The sequence below is a fragment of the Pristiophorus japonicus genome, chromosome 18 (assembly GCF_044704955.1).
Source record: "Pristiophorus japonicus isolate sPriJap1 chromosome 18, sPriJap1.hap1, whole genome shotgun sequence".
Taxonomy (NCBI): Eukaryota; Metazoa; Chordata; class Chondrichthyes; family Pristiophoridae; genus Pristiophorus; species Pristiophorus japonicus.
Window position 1 is genome coordinate 79,638,898 of NC_091994.1, and position 18,884 is coordinate 79,657,781.

Consider the following 18,884-nt stretch of genomic DNA (forward strand, 5'->3'; position numbering starts at 1 on the left):
CGAGGAATCAACCTTCGAGATCCCAGTACCTGTGGTACTGGGCTCCAGCTATGAGTCGTCAGCTTCAGGACAGGATAGAGTAAAAATGAAAGCAAACTGGAGCTTACCGGTGACATTTGCAAGTGTGTTAACTTGGAGCACCTGCCCTCAGGAAATCTGGGACTGCAGCCAGTAATGTTGCTGGTCGTTTCCAGGATCAGCACAGCTATGCTTGTGCATTTCCACATGAATATCCTATTAACATAAATGGAGAGAAGGTTACATGTTAAAGATTTTTTTTGAGAATGAAAAAAATCAATGTTTAATTTAGTCCATTGTAAAAGTTAGGAAATGAACATGATACTTTAATCTGTCATAGGGCCAAAAATCATGTATAAAATTTATGAGATAATAATCAGAAAATCACAATAGAGGAAAAGGTTATTTAACTAATGTGAAGTTGCTGAACTGATGCCAAGTTTAACGTGTGTGTAACGTGATCACAATAATTGCATTGCACGGACTTGACACTGTAGTGTTATATTACCCAACAGCAGACATAAATTGCACAGTCCATGGATCATGCACACTGTAGCCAGAGTAAATCAGGGATAGAGGGAGTGGGTACCGAGTCCAGTGGCAGGGGTGCCGATCAAGAGACCTGCTCCATCCTGAATGGCACGTGCTTCAAATATTCATGTGGCTTCTTACATTCAGGTAAATGGTGAGCATTCCATCACACTCCTGACATGAGCGTTGTTGGTGAAGAAGAGGCTCGAGGAGTCAGGAGGTGATCTGCATGTTGCGGAGTGCCTAGTCTTTGCCCTGGTCTTGTAGCCACACTGTTGATATGACTGGTCCAGTTAAGCTCCTAGTCAAAGATAACTCCCAAGATGTTGATGGTGGGGGCCTTGGTGATGGTGGCACCAATTCAGGTCAGGGAGATGCAGTTGGACCTTTTCTTGTTTTAGATGATCACTGCCTGGCATTTATATGGTGGAAATGTTACCCATCACTTGCCAGTCCTAGACTGGATATTGTCCAGATCTAGCTGTACGTTGTCATGGGCTGCTTGATTAATGAAGGACTTGTGAATGGAGCTGAACATTATGGAATCATCAATGAACAGTCTCATTCTTGACCTTTAATGGAGGGCAGGACATTGATGAAGCAGCTGCACATGGTTGGGCCGAGGATTCTACGCTGAAGACCTCTTGCAGTGATGTCCTGGGGTGGAAAAGAGAAGCCAAAGAATACTGCCCTTTGCATCAGGTATGACTCCAGGCTCTGGAATGTTATCCTCGGTGCCCAGGTTTAGTTTGGCTATTCAGACTTTTGTACAGCAGGGATTTACACCAGCTTTATCCAGTTATACAAACAGTGCTTGTGCACCAATACATGTGATATACATGCCACCCTCTCACCCCCCACTTCACATTGATCATTGCCTAATGGGCTTCAATTTTCATGTATTGATAAGATATAGCTGGATCCATGTAAATGCAATTGGGACTGATTACGTTAAGTGGATGCTTTCTACTCACTGACAGCATCAAATGCATCCAGGTCAAGGCACAGTACGGCTAAATCACAACCAGGGCTCTGTCTATATTGCTTCAACAATGCATCTAGATCACATCCCAGAATTTCCCGTATTATTTTGCCTCAGTGCTTCTCAGAGCCTGGGTGATGATTTGGCACTAGGTGTAAGGCAGATCCGTGTCACTGATCGTGCCCATTGGAAGTGGATGGAGACTGTCACAATTCATTTTGCTTCTGCCATCAGTGATCTTTAGAGAGACAAACACCCCTTCCTCTTTGCCTAGGCTGAATTCAAACCCAAATACAAGCAGGGAACTAACACACAGTAAAGCAGAACTTCTGATCAGCAAAGTTCACATACGAATCTTTAACAAATTTGTACTAAAAAGAAAAAGACTTGTATTTGTATAGCACCTTTCACGGCCTCAGGATGTTCCAATGTGCTTTACAGCTAATGAAGTACTATTGAAGTGTAGTCACTGTTGTAATGTAGGAAACATGGCAGCTAATTTGCACACAGCAAGATTTTATTTAAAATCTCTGAAGAAACAGCAATGTGATAATGACCAGATAATCTGTTTCAAGGATGTTGATTGAGGGATAATTACTGGCCAGGCCACCGGGGATTTCTCCCCTGATCTTCTTCAAAATAGTGCCATAGGATGTTTTTCTCCAGCTGAAAGGGAAGACGGGACTTCTATTTACCGGTTCACCTGAAAGATAGCACCTCAGACAGTGCAGCACTTCCTCAGCACTGCACTGGAATATCAGCCTAGATAATGTGCTCAGGTCTCTGGGGTGGGACTTGAATCCTTGTGGCTCATAGGCTAGAGCGCTGCCAACGGAGCCACGGCTGACACGATATTCCTCAGTGCACCATTTTTATGCAGATGTGAACTGGTCTGCATAAAAATGGCACAGGCAGGAATGTTGCATAAGCTCATCATGTTCATAGGTGAGCTTGGCCAATCGGACGTTGCACTCTACTCTGTCAATGCTTCAACAGTACACAGACAGATGGAGCGCCAGCTGAAAGCGCCCTGGGAGTAATTAGATTGGTGTGACAAGCTGAACTGGACTCGTAAAAGGCCATCCGCAATCATTTCTGTTGTAGTAAAAGGCATAGTATAGGTGATAAAACATTGAGTACATTGGTGGAAGAAGGGTATCAAAGCTTGCCTACAACCAGTCGACCTCCCGGGTCCAGCCAGCTACCTTATAAGTGCCATTTCAGATCTTTATTACCCTTTGTTTTTGATTTGTTTTGCTCACCGACCAAGGAGGAGAGAGGGAGGGGTACTATACACTGACCGAGGGAGGGAGAGCGAGCTGCTCCAAGTGAACGCCGATTTTGAGATGGGCGACTGGGTGACGTCATCAAAACCCTGGTCGCCGTTTTGGAGTGTGGGCAGGAACATCGGCAGGGCCCAGGTACAGAGGAGTGGGAAGGTCAGGGCGGATGATTGGCGAGTATTTGTGGCGAGATGTGGCGAATATTTATGGCGGAGGAGCAGCGAAAGATCGTGGCGGAGGTGCGACAGATGAAGATACGGGGCTCAGAAGAGCCGAGGGCCCAGGGGCAGCACGGGCCAGCCCACACTGCGATATGTGCGCGCGCTGGGTCCGTGCAGCAGAGCAGGTCTCCAGTCATCTTGGTTAATCCTTGCCACTGGACCAAGACCTAGCTCTGTAAAGCCCGTGTGGTGGCTGGTGTGTAACGGTCACCACGTTAAAAAAATTCACGCACAGGCATCTTCCACCCTTCAATTGGAGTTTAGGACTGGAACATCGGGTCTTTCATCGAAACACCTGTGAACTCGTGGAAGCAAGTCATCCTCGTGCGAGGGATCGCTTATGATGATGATGATGACACAGAATAATTGCCAGACTTGCTGACGGAACACAATGGTTTCCATTGAAGCCTCAAAAAGATTCTTTTCATAAAGATTTATCTTTTAGGATAAAGAAAGACAAAATTCAAACCCATCAGAATCAGCCCCAGTCACTGACAGCACACACCATAGTGGATCTATTCAGCTGGAAGCAAAACTAATTTACACTTACATTTGAATAGGTGCCACATAGCAAGGCATTTCTTATTCATTATGAGAGACAGTGTTTTCTTCTGTCAGCATAACTTAGCTATTATTCAAAGACCATCAGCAATCAATTCTGGTTACAACTAATGCATGTTACATGGGGGAAACTGAAGAGTGGCCATTTATTTTTTAAACGCAGTGAACTAGCTTCAAACAAACACTTGAAATGCAGCAACGGAATCACTGGAACAACTGTGCTGATGCACAATGTCAAAACAAGCTAAAACACAGTGCAGCTTGTGACTCGAGGAGGCTGTTTTTTGAGTTGTGGTCTCTCGTATACACCAAAAATTGGATCGTGATGGCAAAATAAAATACTTCAGTTTTAGACATCTCTGCTTTTATTCCAAATTGGATCACTGGACAGGTTAACAGACAGCTTTCTCATCAAACGTACCTCTTGGGTCTCCTTTAAATATTTTATTTAAAATCTCGTAAGAAATGTCAATGGGTGCACCTTTTATAAAGCACATGGTTGATTACCCAGAATTTATTACACATTTATCTGCCACATACCCGACTCCAGCTCCATAGGCTAGAAACAAATCTCCTTGTTTGGGATAAAATGCTGTTTAATATTTATGACACTTTCAGGCTGTTGAGAACTCCTTAGAGAGAGCAAAGCCTGGACATTTACTTTTGGTTGGACTCTAATATTTAATGAACGCTGTTCAATGGACATGTTTAAAAAATAATGTATTCGTTCTTAGGATGTGGGCGTCGCTGGCAAGGCAGGCATTTATTGCCCATCCCTAATTGCCCTCGAGAAGTCGGTGGCGAGCAACCTTCTTGAACCGCTGCAGTCTTTGTGGTGAAAGTATTCCCAGTGAATTTATTGTAGCAGTGTTGTACAACCGAATGGCTTTGAGGCATCATTTTAGAGGGCAGTTAAGAGCCAACCACATTTCCAGATTTATTTAATTAACTGAATTTAAATTCCCCCAGCTTCCGTGGTGGGATTTGAATTCACTTCTCCTAATCATCATTAGTCCAGGCTTCTGAATTACTGGTCCAGTAACATAACCATTACGCTACTGTACCCAGTTATATTATACACTATCCTACAAGGATAAATCACAGCTCTGTATAGAGCCATGTTGAGGTGATTATCCATTGGCAGGATAGGCGCACCAACATCAGTGTTCTCGCTCAGGCCAACATCCCCAGCATTGACCACGCTCGATCAGCTCCGCTGGACAGGCCGCATCGTCTGCATGCCCGACACGAGACTCACAAAACAAGCACTTTACTCGGAGCTCCGACACGGCAAGCGAGCTCCAAGTGGGCAGAGGAAACGCTTCAAAGCCTCCTTGAAAAAGTGCAACATCCCCACCGACACCTGGGAATCCCTGGCCCAAAGTAGAGGAAAAGCATCCGGGAAAGCGCTGAACACCGTGAGTCTCTTCACTGAGAGCAAGTTGAAGCCAAACGTCGACAGTGGAAGGAACACGTGGCAACCGAGGCACCTCAACCTCCCGTTCCTCCAACCACCGTCTGCCCCACCTGTGAGAGAGACTGTAGATCCCGCATTGGACTCTTCAGTCATCTGAGAACGAATTTTTAGTGTGGAAGCAAGTCATCCTCCACTCCAAGGGACTGCCTATGATGATGATGATTAACACCAAGGCGATGAGCAACTCCAGAGGTGAGCACTTAGATGATTAACACTTGTAGACAATTTATATAGAGATTTTTCAACATAACGCCAGTCAAATGTGAATTAATATTTCAAAAGGAACAGGCTTCCAACATAATAAATACAAATGATTACTGTGCTCCCTTTAACATGTGAAAATGCATTGAAATGTCACTGCAGTGGCTAAAGTTAATGTTGGTCCCCTAGAGGATGAGACTGGGGAATTAATAATGGAGAACAGGGAAATGGCAGAGAAATTGAACAAATATTTTGTATCGGTCTTCATGGTAGAAGATACTAAAAACATCCCAATAGTAGATAATCAAGGAGCTATAGGGAGGGAGGATACAATCATTATCATTAAAGAAGTAATACTCGGTAAAATAATGGGTCTAAAGGCAGACAGATCCCCTGGACCTGATGGCTTACATCCTATGGTCGTAAAAGAAGTGGCTTCTGAGATAGTGGATGCATTGGTTGTAATCTTCCAAACTTCACTGGATTCTGAGGCGGTCCCAGCGGATCAGAAAACCGCAAATGTAACGCCCCTATTTAAAAAAGGAGGCAGACAAAAAGCAGGAAACTATAGACCAGTTAGCCTAATATCTGTCATTGGGAGTCCATTATTAAGGAAGCAGTAGCATCACATTTGGAAAAGCATAATCCAATCAAACAGAGTCAGCATGGTTTTATTAACGAGAAATCATGTTTGACAAATTTGCTGGAGTTCTTTGAGGAAGTAATGAGCAGGGTGGGTCAGGGGGAACCAGTGGATGTGGTGTATTTGGATTTCCAGAAGGCATTCGATAAGGTGCCACATAAAAGGTGACTGCACAAGATAAAAGTTCATGGGGTTGGGGGTAATATATTAGCATGGATAGAGGATTGGCTAATTAACAGAAAACAGAGAGTCGGGATAAATGGGTCATTTTCCGGTTGGCGAACAGAAACTAGTGGGGTGCCACAGGAATCGGTGCTGGGGCCTCAACTATTTACAATCTATATTAATGACTTGGATGAAGGGACCGGGTGTAATGTAGCCAAGTTTGCTGATGATACAAAAATGGGTGGGATAGCAAACTGTGAGAAGGATACAAAAAAATCTTCGATGGGATATAGACAGGCTAAGTGAGAAGGCAAAAATTTGGCAGATGGAGTATAATGTGGGAAAATGTGAGGTTATCCACTTTGGGAGAAAAAATAGAAAAGCAAATTATAATTTAAATCAAGAAAATTTGCAAAGTAGTGCAGTACAGAGGGACTTGGGGGTCCTAGTGCATAAAACACAAAAAGTTAGTATGCAGGTACAGCACGTAATCAAGAAGACAAATGAAATGTTGGTCTTTATTGCAAGGGGGATATAGTATAAAAGCAGAGAAGTCCTGCTGCAACTGTACAGGATATTGGTGAGGCTATACCTGGAGTACTGCATGCAGTTTTGGTCTCCGTATTTAAGGAAGGATATACTTGCATTGGAGGCTGTTCATAGAAGGTTCACTAGGTTGATTCTGGCGATGAGGGGGTTGACTTAGGAAGATAGGTTGAGCCTATATTCATTGGAGTTCGGAAGAATGAAAGGTGATCTTATCGAAACATAAGATAATGGCCCCAAGTTTCTACATGATTTGCTCCTGATTTTTAGGAGCAACTGGTGTAGAACGGAGTATCTTAGAAATCGGAATTCTCCACATTTAGTTTGCTCCAGTTCTAGTCAGTTAGAACAGTTTCACTTTGGAACAGAATTTTTTTTTCAAAAGGGGGCGTGTCCGGCCACTTACGCCTGATTTCAAAGTTTCGTGAGTGAAAACTTACTCCAAACTAACTTAGAATGGAGTAAGTGAAGATTTTTGTACGCTCGAAAAAACCTTGTCGACACTTTAGAAAATCAGGCGTAGGCTACAAATTAGGCGTAGGGAACGAGTTGGGGGGGAAGGGGGGGAAGGGAAGTCATTAAATTCTACAATCAATCCTTAGTTATACTTATACAAATATTATACAAATAAATCCAACCTGAATAAAAATTTATAAGCAAAGAAAAGATTAAATAAACCATGTTCCTACCTGTGTGAAAGTGCTTCAGGCAGGCCTTTCATGTTGGAGACAGGCAGCGGTGTGGCGTCAGTGTCTCGACGGCAGCGGCAGCAAGCTTCGAGCTGAGCTGCAGTGCTTGAGGCAGGCCTTCATTCTCTTCGTGGCTGGCTGCGAAGAAGCAGCACCGGACGGACCCGAGGCCATTCGGCCATGAGATATCAGCGGCGTCAGTGGCTGGCCGGCAGCCGCAGAATCAGCGGACCGATGTGAGGCCATTCGGCCATGAGATAGCAGCGGCGTCAGTGGCTGGCCGGCAGCCGAAGAATCAACGCAGGACACACGCAGCTCATTAAGGTTCTTGAGGCCATTCGGCCACGCTTTAGGGGCGGCGTCAGTGGCTGGCCAGCAGCCAAAGAATCAGCAGCGGACGGACGTGAGGCCATTCGGCCATAGGATATCAGCGGCGTCAGTGGCTGGCCGGCAGCCGAAGATACAGCAGCAGCCTTCGAGCTGTGAGGGGGACTGAGGCCATTTGGACAGGGAGAGGCAGCCACATCGACAGTTTTATATTTAAATTTGCAGAATGGGTGCTGCATTGTCAACACTACGTATTATTGCAAAGTTGAATTGGCACTCTTATTTCTCCAAACACACAGTCCTTAATTTGCATGCACCAATGCAGCACCGGTTCTGCAAGTTTAGCAGTGAAAAGCTGAACTCACTGATTTCAGCAGGTGATTTATTCAGCAGCGCTGCTAAAAGCACTCCCTCACACACAGAAATATCAAAAAAATTAAATTACAAGCCTTTGCAGGGGTCCAAGAAACAAATCTTCACTTTTTCTGCAGTATTTTTAAAAATGGCCGAGTGCCAATGTTTGTGTGAGATTGCGCGTGCGCGCACGCTCCAACGTGCACGCGCAGGGTTGCCGGCACCACGAAGGCTAATTTAAATTGTACCCGCCCCCGCTACTTAGAAAATCGGCGCGAGTGGTAGGCTCCGCCCCCTGCTGCGAAGAGCGCGCCACGCCAAGCAGGCATCGAGCTCCAAGGAGCTCGAGAATATCGGACTTTTTTATAGGCGCAGTTTTCGGCGCGAAAAACAGGCGCCCAGCTTGGAGGTGCGTTGTTTTCGCCGCGGCATGAAACTTGGGGCCAATGAGGGGACGTGACAAGGTGGATGCAGGGAGGATATTTCCCCTCATAGGGGAAACTAAAACTAGGGTCCAAATTTCCCCAGGAGTTGCTCTGTTTTTTTTGGAGTAACTTGATTTTTCTGGCGTATCTTTTTAGTTGCAATTCTGGCCATTTAATTTGCGCTAGTGTAAGTGAGTTAGTTAGGTTTTTTTTCTCCAAAGGGGGCATTCCCAGCCACTTATGCCTGTTTTGGCCATTTAAGCGAGTTTGGCCAGCAAATAGATGCTCCAAACTAACTTAGGCCAGCGTATGTTGCCACTTCTGTCCGCACAGAAAAACCTTACCTAGAGTTAAGGAATCGGTGCAAGTAACTATAATTAAAGCACCACCAAGCACCAAACAAAGCACAAAAAGTAATAAGCATTCAATAAAAAATAAAGAACTGAAGTAAATAATTAAATTAATAAAGAACTGAAGTAAATCCTACCTTCAACTAAACTTAGCAGTGGCTGGCCGTGCGGGAGTCCCTTCGGCCTGGGATAGGTGCGGGAGAACGCGCATTTGAACCTGGGGGAGGGAGGGAGAAGGCTCAACGTGGCAGGCTCGGGGGGGGGGTGGTGACTGGGGATGATGAGTGGTGAACGCGGCATCTTAACGGGGCGGGGGGGGGGGGGAGAGGAGGAGGGATTTTGAGATAGAGAGAGACACACACACGCACGAAATGTATTCGATTTGGTCAACAAAATACCGCCACGAACCGATATTGGATTGATGCCAGCAGCTGTTGGTTGTTTGCCTTGGTTCATTCAAAGTTTCCTGCAATTTCTGCGGTCTGGAAGAGTCCGTATTCCATGTTTTTATTGAGTGCACGAGGTTGCAGCCCCTGTTCTGTTATTTAAAGGGGCTGCTCCTGAAATTCTGGCTGCACTTCAGTCCCACACTCCTGATCTTTGGGCACCCTGTGCGGAGGGGAGCGGGTAGGTCCGAGGGCCTCCTCGTATGACTGCTCCTGGGCACGGCCAAGGAGGCCATCAGCCGGTCCAGGCAGCGGGCGGTCGAGGGGGTCGTTCAGCCAGACTGCCTGCCTCTCTTCCGCGCATACATCCAGTCCAGGGTATCCTTGGAGATGGAGCACACGGTGTCCACCGGTACGCTTGCGGCCTTCCGCGAGAGGTGGGCACCGGAGGGACTGGAGTGCATCATCACGCCCGGCAACCAAATTTTAATTTGATTTTATGTTTTTAAGTTAATTTGTTTTAATTGCCGGTGCTTTTAGTGTCCCCCTCCCCTTTTATAGGGGGCACTTGGAAAAAAAATTTGATTCTGTGCCCAAAAAAAAAACAAAAAAATAAAAAAAGGGCCTTGTAAATGTTGGTGTTTCCCCCAGATTGGGGGGCACGGTTTAATGTTTTTTGTTTACTCCTAAAAGAGTTTCATTCAAAGTTTTCTTTTCTGGCCTCAGCCAGCTTGGTAATTCACCTTGAGCCAGGTCCCCATCTGCCTCGCCCCCTCTTGGCCTGTTCCTTCACTTTCACACGCTACATGAAGCTGTCCCCGCTCTCTGAATGCTTTATGTGCCCCACATGCACATTAACCCTGTTGCTGAGCATCTCCTGCCTTTGACTTGCTGGTTGACAATAATGCCTGCGGCAAGTTATACTGTAAAGATCCCAATCATCATAAAATATTCAAGATACTTTAAGTCAAAGCGTGTGCCCACACATTGGCACAACCACTGAAATAATGACTAGGGCCATTGGGAGCCTGCTCACATGAACGCGGCATCGGGGGAGCTCATTCGGCCAGGGCTAGGGGTGGCGTGCTTCAGGCCCCTCCCACACAGCTTGCAGAGATTCGGGCTGCGAGGAGCTACTGCACAAGCACGCACACTCGAGCACACATGTGCAGAGGTCCCGGCACTGTTTTCAGCGCCGGGACTTGGCTTCACCCTCCACGCATTCTGCTGCGCTGTGCCAAGGGCCTGGATCAATTGGACTGTGGGGAGAATACGAAGGTAAATAATAGATGCCATTTCCGTTCTAAAAAGTCGCTGCACCACATGGAGGTGCGCCATTCTAACCCTGGGGGAAAATTTGGGCCCATAGCCTCAGAATAAGGGACCGCTCATTTAAAACTAAGATGAAGAGGAATTTCTGCTCTCAGAGGGTTGTAAATCTATGGAATTCTCTGCCCCAGGGAGCTGTGGAGGCTGGGTCATTGAATATATTTAAGACGGAGATAGACAGATTTTTGAGCAATAGGGGAATAAAGGATTATGGGGAGCAGGCAGGGAAGTGGAGCTCAGTCCATAATCAGATCAGCCATGATTTTATTTAGTGGCGCAGCAGGCTTGACTGGGCTGGATGGCCTACCCCTGCTCCTATTTCTTATGCTCTTATGTGTTGGAAACTCTCATTATAGTGGCACGGACACAAACAGTGCTGAGTGTACCATTGCTTTTACCTTCTTTCTTTGCTCCTCCATTAGGAGAACAATGGCCGTCTTTTGTACCATCTCCTTTTACATTTGGTGTCAGTAGTTAGCCTCTGGAAGCAGGCTGTAATTTGTTGGAGTCCCTTTCTGCCACATCCTCTTTCTTATGACTAATGTTGACCACATAGGCAGAGCTCTTGATTCAAGATTTGTTTTGAGGCAGTACAATGAAAGATGGATGGTAGGCAGAAGGAAGATGTGGAAATCAGGATAAGCAGCAGCATGATTTTAAGCAGCAAGGGCAAATGCTCAGGACCATCTCCCTACATAAACATTGCTGCAATAAGCCTCAATTCCAGCTCAGATTGAAAGACACAGGATGTGCACATAAAGCAATGCAGCCAATGGAGGGAGAAAAGGCAATGTCATTGGCAACAGTCCTACAATGTATTCCCTCTGCAATCTCTCGCCGCTCCTTCGCCACGACCTTGCCGCTCCTGCTGTACCTGCCCACACTCCAATCACTGACCTGGATCTTGGTGACGTCCCTCTTCACTGCGGTTGCTCCCCTGCTCCAGCACATGCTGCTCCCTGGAGTGGGCCAGCCCACACTGCGATATGTGCGCGCACCAGGTCCGTTCAGCAGAGCACGTCGCCAGTCGTCTTGGTTAATCCTTGCCACTGGACCAAGACCTAGCTTTGTCAAGCCACTGTGGTGGCTGGTGTGCAACGGTCACCACACGTTTAAAAAAAATCCACGCACAGGCATTTTCCACCCTTCAAGATTTAGTTTGCGACCTGGAATATTAAGTCCTTCATTGAAACACCTGTGAACTTTTTGACATGGAAGCAAGTCATCCTTGATTCGAGGGACTGCCTATGATGATGACAACAATGTATTCATCATCAAAGGCAGTCCCTCGGAATCGAGGAAGACTTGCTTCTACTCTTGGAATGAGTCCTTAGGTGGCTGAACAGTCCAATACGAGAACCACAGTCCCTGCCACAGGTGGGACATACAGTCGTTGAGGGTAAGGGAGGGTGGGACAGGTTTGCAGCACGTTCTTTCCGCTGTCTGCGTTTGTTTTCTGCATGTACTCGGCGATGAGACTAGAGGTGCTCAGCGCCTTCCCAGATGTCCTTCCTCCACTTAGGGCGGTCTTTGGCCAGGAACTCCCAGGTGTCAGTGGGGATGTTGCACTTTATCAGGGAGGCTTTGAGGGTGTCCTTGTAACATTTCATCTGTCCACCTTTGAACTCCTTCATGGCAAACGAGCCAGAGTAGAGCACTTGCTTTGGGAATCTCGTGTCTGGCATACGGACAATGTGGCCTACCCAGCGGAGCTGATCAAGTGTGGTCAGTGCTTCATTGCTGGGGATATTGGCCTGGACGAGGACACTAATGTTGGCGCATCTGCCCACCCAGGGGAGTTGTAGGATCTTGCGGAGGCATCATTGGTGGAATTTCTCCAGCGACTTGAGGTGTCTGCTGTACATGGTCCATGTCTCTGAGCCATACAGGAGGGCGGGTATTACTACAGCCCTGTAGACCATGAGCTTGGTGGTAGATTTGACGGCCTGGTCTTCGAACACTCTTTTCCTCAGGCGGTCGAAGGCTCTGTCAAGCTCGTGGTGGCGGCTGGTGTGCAATGGTCACCACATGTTTAAAAAAATACACGCATCGGCATCTTCCACCTTTCAAGATTTAGTTTTGGACCTGGAATATTAGGTCCTTCATTGAAACATCTGTGAACTTTTTGATGTGGATGCAAGTCATCCTCGATTTGAGGGACTGCCTATCATGATGACAATGTATTAGCGCCTTACATTGTGCTAAGGTCTGTGCTAGTGTGGCTGCCTGTAAACGTGTAGGTCTCATGCAGCCGATGGCAACACCAAAGCAAGCTTGCTGCACTCACTAATGCCGGAAACCAGGAAGAGCCTTCCCAGTCACCACCTTAGGCCACTGCAACAAATTTACTTTGGTGTCACTGTGGCTTTGTGGTAGCACTCTTGCCTTGGAGGCAGAAGGTTGTGGCTTTAAGTCCCACTTCAGAGACTTAAGCACAAAAATCTAGACTGACATTTTAGTGCAGTTCTGAGGGAATGCTGCACTGCCGGAGGAGCCATTTAACCAAGGTCCTATCTGCCCTCTCAGGTGGATGTAAAACATCCCATGGCACTATTTCAAAAAAGAGCAGGAGCGTTTTGTTCTCCCCGGAGTTCTGGACAATATTTATTCCTCAACCAACACCACAAAAACAGATTATCCGGTCATTTATTTCATTGCTGTTTGTGGGAGCTTGATGTGCACAAAATGGATGCCACGTTTCCCAATGACCAGATTACTTATTTTAGTGGCGATGGTTGAGAGATAAATATTAGCCAGGACACCGGGATAACTCTCCTGCTCTTCTTCAAAATAGTGCCATGGGATCTTTTATGTCCACATGCGAAAGTTGACGGGACCTTGGTTTAACATCTGAACCAAAAGACCGCACCTCCGCCAGTGCATCGGTCCTTCAGTACTGCACTGTGGTGTCAGCCTAAATTTTGTGCTCAGCTGTTGGGAGTGGGACTTGAACTGACGAACTTCTGATGGAGAGGCGAGAATGTTACTCACCAAGTCACAGTTGACATGGTAACCAATGACAAATATAAATGAGTCTCTCACCAGTGCTGGATGCCACAAGCCGCCATTTATTTTTTCGGAGTTTTGACAGGTTAAGTACTCAGCCTACCCATAGAGGCTAACTTTGTGGCTTCTGATGTGCTGGCTTGTACAGACCTTTGCCCGGTCATCGCAGAAGGTTTCACAGTCAAAAGACTAAAGCTGCAAATGCAAATGTTTCAATAAATGCACAGGCAGAATGCGAAGTGGAGCCACTCTGTGATCCGTCACTCCCAGTCGGGAGCCGTGCTCGGGACAAGCGTCCTCAGGAAACTGTCGGTGATTTCCTGACATGCTTTTCCAGCGACTGTCGCTGGAAGCACTGGATCATAGAATGTCGAGATACCAAAAGAAGTGACAATGGGTTGAATTTTCGCCACCATTCTGTGCCGTTTTTTTGGAGCAGACTAAAATCTGCAAATTTCACCAACGTTTCTGTGACATTCTAAAGTAGGAACTTTTGATTTTTTTTAGTTCCCAATTTTTTTTACGTCACTGGGGGCGGAACCTGCCGGATGCGCCATTTCTGGCCATTTAAGCGAGTTTGGCCAAGTACGTTTTTTTTCCAAAACGGCGCACTGCACCTTTCTGAAAAACCTTCCCGACACTTAAGGAAATCGGTGCAGAGAAGAGAAAATCGGCGGAGAGAAGACGCCATTGTTTCAACAGAACTGAAGACACGGCATTTGGGCGGGGCCTTTCAGCCCAGGATGACAGCAGCCGGTGCGGGGGCCTTTTGAGTTAGGGGGGGTGCGGGCCCCTTTCAGCCCAGGATATGTGCGGGCCTCTTTCGGCCCAGGATGGCAGCGGGCCGGTGCGGAGTCCTTTTGGCCCAGAATAGGTGCAGGCCGGTGCGGGGTCCTTTTGGCCCAGAATAGGTGCCGGCCGGTGCGGGGTCCTTTCGGCCCAGAATAGGTGCGGGCCGGTGCGGGGTCCTTTCGGCCCAGAATAGGTGCCGGCCGGTGCGGGGTCCTTTCGGCCCAGAATAGGTGCGGGCCGGTGCGGGGTCCTTTCAGCCCAGAATAGGTGCGGGTCGGTGCGGGGTCCTTTCGGCACGAGATGGCAGCAGGCTGGTGCCTGGTCCTTTTGGCCCGGGATGGCAGCGGGCCTGTGCGGGTTACTTTTGGCCCAGGATGGGAGCAGCCCGGTGCGGGGTCCTTTCGGCCTGGGATAGGTGCAGGTCAGTGTGGGGTCCTTTCGGTTTGGGCTGGTGTGAGGTGGGGCGTGTAGGGCCTTTCGGCCCAGGAATGCATCGGCACTGTAAAAAGGAATAAAGGAATTTCATATCGTTTCATATATTGAGAATTCAGTCTATTGTCCCAAGTCTCACTTAGTGATCTATTTTACAAAGGGGAAATGCTTTATTTGTGCCTCAGCCCTTCAGAGCGTCCCTCATTACCCTAGCAATCTCAGTTTTTCGGCGCAGACCTTAAAGCTCCACCCACAAAGTTTAAGGACATTGGCACTGCTCCAAAATGAAAGGTTATGCTGGTGAAACTTGGAACTTTATTTTTGGTGCAGTCGGGCCACTAAAAAAAAATCAGACATACCTCTACAACTGTGCCAAAAAGAGTCCATGTGGAATTTTGGGCCCATAAAATCTACAAAAACTTTATAACTTGCGTGTCTGACCAGTTTGTAGAATTTATGACAATTACTGACATTAATAGGAACATTAATTTTCATATTGCAGGCTGTCTTTGTTTAGTACAAATTTTTACAGAAAATAGACTCTTCTCTGCACTATGCTCCAGTATTCATCATCACCCGCCTTTATCATCTAGTGCTGCCGCATTCACTGCCATCTGAAAATGATATGACGATATGGGCCAAATTCAGGGAGACATTGCCTCAAGAGCAGAGCTCCTTTAAGGAATGTGCATCAACAATAGGGCGAAAGCAGTATAGCTCAGATTCTTTGACTTGTGGTCCTGTGGAGCAAAGCTTCATACTGGGAGTGCAGGCTCTCTAAGCTTCCCCTTACACTTAAAGGTTTCTGCAGAAATTGATGGGGGCAAATAGTTTATGGGGGTAGACAGTTTACTTACAATTAAATGGGATAAGCACCACACATGTAGGGTTTACAACACTCGATGATCTGTGAGTACATGTCTCTGCAATGCTGTGATGCATGTCCAAACTCCCTATGCTGGCCTTATATTGGCTACCATCTTCCTGACTTGCCCCACTCCTTCATGCATCTGTTGTTGTTCAGGTCTCTCCCTCCCCTTCTCACCTCTTCATTTATTTTTTCTAGCATTCCTCCGATTCCGTGGTTACTCATTCTCTTTCTGTGTCATTTGACTCCTTGACACCAGCTCCCAACAGTGACCTTGAATGAACTCCTGGACCAATTCTGGGAACCCATCAACCAGTTCAGTCTCCAAGCAACACAGGCCTCCATAAAAAAGGAGCAAGTATATAACTTTAACAGGAACAAAGACTGAAAGCAAAACACCACCTCGCCAGTCATCGAGCATGGAATTTAAAACCACTTTTAAATTGCGTACAACAGAAGGAAGTACTGGGAATACTCAGCAAGCAGCATCAGTGGACAGAACAAAATAATTTATATTGTTGTTTTAGCTTGGATTCTGGGAGGCTGGTGTCTGCAAGCTGTATTTACACAGCTAGGTCTGGCTTCCCTATGGCACACTCGTAGATCCAGTTTGTTGCGAGTCTGTCACAGGGATAAAATAACTGGATTTATCAATGGAAAGAGTTGATTTACGGGTTCCAGTCTCCCGGCATCCGAATTAACACAGCAATGAAAAAGTGGCTCAACTCATTCATGGGTGGCTTTGTGCTAAGCAGCAGCCTATTTTCCGTGATCTATCACATCTTTATGCATGTCTGTAGTTAACAATGAGTGCTGCAGTAATAACTGTAACTCGGTGGGTGGGGTGGTTTAACCCATCCACCTCCACGGAGGTGGGTGGGGGGCACACACCCACCTCCATGGCACGAACCTGGTATTGCAGTACTTCCAGGAATGGTGCAGTGGCTCTAGGCCTTTTTGCTAAGAGCATTGGCGCAGAGTGATCCTTGATGTGTGCAAGGTGACCTCTGGCGTTTGTAATCTGACAAGATGATCTGACAAAGAATTGGAAAGATTGGCAACGAATAAATAAAAATAAAAAAATAACTGTAACTCGCAGCCTAACCAAGTCGTAAACCTGCTGGATAAGAGGTGCTGGAAATGGACTTAAGTGAGCAGCAACCTGTGATCAGACCCTAAATACTTGTCAGCTGTAGGGTTGCCAACCCTCCAGGATTGTCCTGGAGCCACTGGGAATTAAAGAGCAATCTCCTGGACGCTGTTGCGAGCAACCTGGGAGAAAAAATTAAATCATTGGTACAGTTAAAAAAAAATGTTCGTTTCTTTTCCATTTTCTTTGAACACTTTCACTTATGAGTTATAAAAATGTCGGAGATGGGGTAAAAAGGCTATTTGGCTGGGCAGGGCGATTGGAGATCCGATGAAATCGCCAGGGATACGTCCAACCAAAGTTGGCAACACAAGTCAGCTGGCCAGTGCTCCACTGTTTCAATTTTCTGATCAAACAGCCGTTTGTCTTTATCAAATCAAACTCTGCTCTGATATAATTTCAGTAACTGATAAATGATAAAATTCTTCTCTTCTCTCATATCATGAACTCAGCCAAGTAACAAGAAAAGGGAATTATGCTCCATTGCAGGTTGGCCCTGCCAGTTCATTGTGCAAAATAGTTAAGATCCATAACTCATCCAGCAGTCTCCCCTCAGAACACAGCAACAAAGGTGTGGAGATCCTACAAAGGAGCCAGAATAAGTCTCTTCCACAATTGGAGTTGCAGTGCATTTCTGGGGCAAGATATTTTATGGAGAGCCCATAACCCATACATTTTTAGTCTCAATAAGTTTTAACGGGATTTATTGATCGAATTACATTTTGTAATTTGAATGCACAATTCTTATGATCAGTAATTCTATCAAACAGCTCACCACTGCCAACTATCAGTATAGTGCATGTGTGTGTGTGTATAGATATATAGATGTGTGTGTGTGTGTATGTATATATAATATATATATATTTTATGTGTATATATATATATATAAAAAACACACATTTATATACACACATACACACATATATATATATATATTTACACATCATCATCATAGGCAGTCCTTCGGAATCGAGGAAGACTTGCTTCCACTCTTGGAATGAGTCCTTAGGTGGCTGAACAGTCCAATACGAGAGCCACAGTCCGTGCCACAGGTGGGACAGACAGTTGTTGAGGGTAAGGGAGAGTGGGACAGGTTTGCCGCGCGTTCCTTCCACTGCCTGCGCTTGTTTTCTGCATGCACTCGGTGATGAGACTCTAGGCGCTCAGCGTCCTCCCGGATGCACTTCCTCCACTCAGGGCGGTCTTTGGCCAGGGACTCCCAAGTGTCGGTGGGGATGCGGCACTTTATCAGGGAGGCTTTGAGGGTGTCCTTGCAATGTTTCTTCTGTCCATCCTTGGCTTGTTTGCCATATATATATATATATACACACACACAATTATATACATACACATTTGGCAAGTGTGAAAGCTGAACAAACAACAACTTGCATTTTGAGAAGGAATTCCAGAATTTGGGCTGAAAGCATGGGCATCAATGGTGGGGTACATGTGGGGGCTATGCACAAAAGGCCAGAGTCAGAGGAACTGGAAGTTCAGCGAGTGCGAGAGGGATTGTAAGGCTAGAAGAAGTTATGGAGATCGGGAGGAGCGAGGCCAAGGAGCGACTTAAACACTATGGACTCAATTTTCCCCAAGCTTGTTTTCTGGCGTATTGCCAGAGTTACGCCTGTTTTTCAAGGCCAGATATGCACCAGAAATAATTTGCCAGTTTCCCCGATGTATAATTTGAATTTGGTGCCGTGCAGTGTGTCCAGTCGCCTCGGGGTGGGGGGGTGTTGGAGCCTGCTGTCTGCACCAAAAAACGAAGCTGCACCTTCTGCGCATGCGCGAAGAAAAAAGTTACGTTTTTGACGTCGTTCCAATGGACGCGCATGCTCAGTACAGCACGGATTTGGCAATCGCCCATTTTTAAAGAGCCAGTTCTGTGTGTGAGAAGGAGTGCTGTGTGAAAGCATTGGAAAAATTGCAGCTGGAGCAATACAAGATGCAATGTGGTGCAAGGACCAAGAATTTCTTACAGGAAGAAGTGGAGGCACTAGTTACTGTGATTGAGAACAAATGGCAGGAGCTGGACACCAGCAGAGGTCACATAAAAGTTCCACCCAAAGAAATGAAGAAATGCTGGAACCAAGTTGCAGAAGATTACCGTGCAATGGTGACCACTAAGAGATCTGGATGCCAGTGTAA

The 18,884-nt window shown here is 46.4% G+C and overlaps 1 long non-coding RNA gene across 1 annotated transcript; it reads left to right on the forward strand.

The window, feature by feature from the left end:
• The first annotated feature begins 14,260 nt into the window (after positions 1 to 14,260).
• LOC139229260 (uncharacterized) lies at positions 14,261 to 16,899 on the forward strand. The gene is made up of 2 exons (XR_011587699.1): positions 14,261 to 14,368; positions 15,785 to 16,899. It is a non-coding gene; the product is annotated as an uncharacterized lncRNA (long non-coding RNA).
• The last annotated feature ends 1,985 nt before the right edge of the window (positions 16,900 to 18,884 follow it).